The sequence below is a fragment of the Mesoplodon bidens genome (genome assembly GCF_964165515.1).
Source record: "Mesoplodon bidens genome assembly, chromosome: 8".
Classification (NCBI taxonomy): domain Eukaryota; kingdom Metazoa; phylum Chordata; class Mammalia; order Artiodactyla; family Ziphiidae; genus Mesoplodon; species Mesoplodon bidens.
Window position 1 is genome coordinate 110,760,615 of NC_138165.1, and position 5,345 is coordinate 110,765,959.

Consider the following 5,345-nt stretch of genomic DNA (forward strand, 5'->3'; position numbering starts at 1 on the left):
CCAGCTCGAGTGGGCCTCTCAAGGAGCCCGAGGGATGAAGGCACCGGGGGCCTGGCTCCTGTGCCTGCTGCTGCTGGGCCTGGCCCACCCGCACTCCACGGAGCTCTGCAGTGAGTGCCCAGACCCCCGGCCTGCCCTCCCACCCCTCCGCCCCGGGGTCACGGTGGGGGCCCGGCCGCCTCCTGAGCTGGGGCACCATCCTTGCTAAGTGCCCCAGGACTGGGGGCTCGGCCTCCTGCTCACCAGACCTCTCCCCACAGTGTCCCTGACATCTGCTCCCAAGGGCCCCTGCCCGACGTTCGGGGGAGGGGTTCAGTCCTCACCACCAGGGCAGCCTGGGGCTGAGGCCACTTTGCCCATGAGAATGGGCTTGTGGGGACAGGAAGGGAAGGGGGAGTTTGAATTCCCATCTCCCGAAGCCACCGCGCCCCCCAGAAACGGCCTGACCAGGCCCTCTGGGCGCCCCTCCTGTGCGGGCGGGTCCCAGCAGGGCCTGGCGACTGGGCAGCAGTGAGCTGAGCGCTTGCACTGGGCCCTGCCACCGCGGTTGCACACACCAGGGCACGTGCATTCACACACTGCTCTCTCTCTTTCCAGCCCCTGATATCAATCCTGCCTGGTACACGGGCCGTGGAATCCGGCCTGTGGGCCGCTTTGGCCGGAGGAGAGCAGCCCTGGGGGATGGACCAAAGCCTGGCCTCCAGCGCCTGCCCGTCTGCTTCCCCCTGGCAGGAGGCCCTGAGCCCTCCCAGGGTGGCTGACAGCTCAGCTCCTCCAGGAATAGCCCCAGGAGCCTGCCTCCAGCCCCCCGCCCCCTCCTCCACAGGCTACGTCCCCTTCAGTCCCAATAAAAGCAGCTGGCCTTGTTTACAAGTGTCTGTGTGGGGACAAAGTGGGAGGTGCTTTCCCTTGTGGGACGTTAGCATAGAGGACCCTTAGAGCCCAGAGGCTCTAGGACTTGTTCAGGGGCGCCCAGCATGGAGAAGGGAGGCTGGGATGTCCTCGGTCGCTGCAGCTCCTACCACCCTCCCCCAAGCCGCCTTGAACGGCTGCTCAGGCTGTGCACTGCATGAGGCCACCACGCAGGAGGCCCCAGAGGAGGGCAGCCCCGCCCCCCGGCCTGCCCTGCCCTCTCTCTGCCCCAGGACTTTTCCCCTCCCTGTTGGTACTCAGGGGAGAAAAAGAAGCACGGGTGGCTTGTTTCCAGTACTCTTAGGTTCAAGTATTTCAACCCCAGCTTGCGTCCCTTTCAAATCGCACGGGGACGTCCCTGTGTCCTGTCTCAGAGGGAACTCGCTTTGGCTTCGGGGAACACACAGGCACAAACTGGATGACTGGGCCCAGCCGCTAACTTCTCGGAGCCCTGGTTCCCACGCCTGAACCTGGGGCTAGTAACCACCCCACCTCACTCCTGAGCTCAGGTTGGTGCAGCCAACAAGTGTGGATGCTCTGTGAGCGTAAACCCCCTTCTCCAAGGCGCACCCCCTAGTCCAGCACTGGGGTGGGGGGCAGGGCAGGTTTAACCAGTTGCTTCTGAACCCAGAGCTCAGGGCCCATCAGGCCTCTGCCTGCAGGGTCCCAGGAGCCTGCCCGGACCACGGGACTGCTTCTGTCCATCCACACTCAGGAGGGCTCGGGATGCAGAGCAAGCCCACAGGACCCCAGACACCAGCCATCCCTGCTCCAAATCAAGGAAGGCGGGACACACTCACTGGCCAGCTGGAGGAGGCTGAGCTGGCCCAGACCACCCAAATGGAGCTGCACCAGGGCTGCCCCCCTTCCCAGCCACAGGGAGGCCAGAGGGAGGCCGGAGGCCTGTCCCCTCCCAGGGGAGAGCTCCCGCAGCGTCGGCACCTCCCCAGGGTGGATGCACACGGGGGAACAGGAGGGCGGCCAGGTCTGCTTCCAGGGCAGGCAGGTGCTGGGCCAGGGCAGGCAGCGTGGAGAGCCCAGGAAAGCAGTTTGGCGGTTCTTCAAAAGTTAAACCTGGAGTTAGCACACGGCCCCTACCACTCGTGGGTACATACCCCAGAGAGCTGAGAACCGGTGTTCAGATAAATACTTGTACAGGAATGTTCATAGCAGCACAATTCACAACAGCCAAAAAGGTAGAAACAACCCAATACCCATCGATAGACGAATGGATAACAGAACATGGTCCATCCACACAATGGATTATTATTCAGCCATGAAAAGGAAGTTCTTTCAAATGCTACCACATGGATGAACCTTGAAAGCATGACGCAAAGTGAAAAGCCAGACACAAAAGGTCCCACAGTGGATGATTCCATTTATATGAAAGGTCCAGAGGAGGCAAATCCATAGAGACGGAAGTAGCTTGGTGGCTGCCAGGGGCTGGGGTCTGTTCCATGGGTACAGGGTTTCCTTGTGGGGATGAAAGTGTCTGGGAACTGGCCCGAGGTGGTGACTGTGCTAAACGCCACTCAATCATACACTTTAAACAAAAGAGTTCACAGCCCCACATGACGCAGACATGGAAACATCAGTGTGATGAAGGGCTCCAGATTCCAGCCACCCAGTGTGTGATACCCTGTCAGGGAAGCCCCAGGAAACAAATATATCTTCTGAGCCCAGAGAAGTAGAGAGGTGGAAGATGTTATGTTTTCTACAAATTCTTATTATGAAAGTTTTCAAACTTACAAGAAATCACAAAAATATTATGATGACGTCTAATACCTTGCACTAAATTCTGCAATTCTCACTGTATTTACTTTCTCTCCCCACCACCTCCCCTTCTCTCTCTCTAACGCTTGGAAGTAAGCTGTAGACATCATATTTCCCCTAGAAATCTCAGCATCTTTCTCCTCAAACTAAGGACAATCTCCTACGTAACCACAAAATTATCACCATGCCTAAAACATTTTGTAATAATTCCTTAATATCATCGAGTTTTTAGTCCATACTCAAAAATCCCCAAATAAGGCAAGAAAATCTTAGTTGTCTTTTCTTTTTTTTTTTTGGAAGCCAGGCTCCAATCTAATCTCAAGGTCACCCTTAGTTATTTCTCGTCACTCCCGGATCATCTCATTTTGTCACAACATTGACTTTCACAAAGGCCTGGATGTGTTACCTTGTAGAACGGATCCATACGTGTGACCTGTCAACTGCTCCCCCACGTGCTGTTACCCTGTTCTTCTGTCTCCCCCCGCCCCCCCCCACTGTATTTCCTGTCATCTGGGCGGCGGGTCTAGGGGCAGAACTGGACTCGGTTACCACTGAGGGCATGAATGCTGTGTGTCTGTCCTACAGCATCATACCTGATGGTGGGCTCTGGGCCCCGCTCTGACTGGTGCCAAGTCTGGCCCTTTACGGAGAGGATCTCTCAACTGTAAAAATCTCTCGGGTTCCCCGTCTGCTCAGTATGCGATCCGCAGAGGTCCTGGGGACTCATGGCACTAGCCTGTTTCCCAAAGAGCTCACGGCCAGTGATGTACACCTACGGAATACCTTCTCTGGGATCAACTGTTATATTATGGGTTGTACAATGGTGATTCTCTAATTCCTTCCACATGTATGAGCGGGGTTCTTCTAAAGGACATATTTCTCCTTTTTTCTCCTTTCCTCCCTTTTTTTTTCTTTTTTGTTCAGCAACTTACAAATCATTCTTTTTTTTTTTTTTTTTTTTTTTTTTTTTTTTTTTTTTTGCAGTACGTGGGCCTCTCACTGTTGTGGCCTCTCCCGTTGCGGAGCACAGGCTCTGGACATGCAGGCTCAGCAGCCACGGCTCACGGGCCCAGCCGCTCCGCGGCATGTGGGATCTTCCCGGACTGGGGCACGAACCCGTGTCCCCTGCATCGGCAGGCGGACTCTCAACCACTGCGCCACCAGGGAAGCCCTACAAATCATTCTTGATGCTCAAATTGTCCTAAGTTTGGCCACTGAGACCTTCAAAAAGGGAATACATTTTAAAAGAAAAAAAATGGGGCCTCCCTGGTGGCACAGCAGTTAAGAATCCGCCTGCCGATGCAGCGGACACGGGTTCGAGCCCTGACCTGGGAAGATCCCACGTGCCTAGAACCTGTGCTCCACAACAAGAGAAGCCACCATAATAAGCCCACGCACCGCAACAAAGAGTAGCCCCCGCTCGCCGCAACTAGAGAAAGACTGCGCGCAGCAACGAAGATCCAACGCAGACAAAAATAATTAATTATTTTTTTAAAAACGGTACCAAAGGGGCTTCCCTGGTGACGCAGTGGTTGAGAGTCTGCCTGCCGATGCAGGGGACACGGGTTCGTGCCCCGGTCCGGGAAGATCCCACATGCTGGGGAGCGGCTGGGCCCGTGAGCCATGGCCGCTGAGCCTGCACGTCTGGAGCCTGTGCTCCACAAAGGGAGAGGCCACAACAGTGAGAGGCCCACGTACCGCAAAAAAAAAAAAAAAAAAAGGTACCAAAAAAAAAAAAAAGAAAAAGAAAAAGAATGGATTCCTGAGTCAGCCCTCTGGGCACAGGGGGCTCTTCCAGGGAAGTTGGAGGAGGCATTAAAAGCAGAGGGGGATGGGAAGGGTCACGGCTACAGGCAGGACAGCAGGGCTGCGCCCAGATGCTGCTTCTCATCCTCTCTGTGCTTCCTGCCTCCATCATGAGCACACACACTCACACATGCGCACACGCACACCCACACACACGCACGCGCACACACACCCCGGCTCATGAGAAGGGTTGGAGCAGCTTCCCTGGATGCGGGCGGGACGGTGAGCTCACCCACCAGCCTCCCCTGAGCATCTGCAACCCCATGGGCTCATCGCCCCCCAGGCTGTACGCCCACGCCCCCTACCACCACCTCACGGTCCAGGACGGGCTGAGATCAGGTGGGAGAAGCACTGACACAGAGAGAGGCTTCCATAAACGTCTGCGGTGGCCGGGGTGGAGGCTGTTTGTAGAAGAACCTGCCTTTTCTTTACATCACTGGGAATATCGGCTCCTATCCTCTCTTGGACACATATTTGTTGAGTGCCTGGCATGTACCAGACATTGTACCAGGCACCTGGAGCCCCACGAGAGGAAGGACAGACAGAACCCCTGCCCTCATGGCAGAACACCCCCTTATCTGAATATTAGGTCACCAGGAGGGCTCAAAACTCCCGGGGCTCAAGCCGCCCTGCAGACGGATTTAACCAGGGCTTCTGGTGGGCACAGGGTTGCTGCCTGCAAAGGCTCCCAGGTGATTCCATTGCAGGGCTGAGCCCCACCTGCCTCGTGGGGGAGAATGGGAGGAAAAGGGGCAATCACATCCGGCAATGGGGAACCCAGCTCCAGGATCACAATGCACCCCATCCCATCTTGGGGGAAGGGAGGGAAGCGTGAAAGGATGCCAGGTGGCAAG